The following is a 310-nucleotide window of genomic DNA, read 5'->3' as shown; positions in this document are numbered from 1 at the left end:
CAGTTTTTCATTTCTTAAATTTAAATCTTATGATTATTCTTTAAATCTCCGATATTTTTGATTATTATTGTAAAAATAAAAAATAAGAAACTACAGTATTAATGATTATATGAAGAAAATGTGAGAGCGCACACCGTATCTTATTTAGTTATTGTTAAAGTATTCTGTTTTTTATTTTCATGACTTAAAATCTTATGATTTTTCATTTAATCTCCGATACTTTTAATTATAATTATTACAATAAAAATTAGAAACTACAGTATTAATGATTATATGAAGAATATGTGTGATGCGCACACTGCACATGATT

Source organism: Halyomorpha halys, unplaced genomic scaffold (assembly GCF_000696795.3).
Source record: "Halyomorpha halys isolate HHAL.00 unplaced genomic scaffold, Hhal_1.1 Scaffold1144.1, whole genome shotgun sequence".
NCBI classification, from domain to species: Eukaryota; Metazoa; Arthropoda; class Insecta; order Hemiptera; family Pentatomidae; genus Halyomorpha; species Halyomorpha halys.
The sequence above is the reverse complement of the archived record's forward strand: the minus strand, read 5'-3'. Positions refer to the sequence as shown.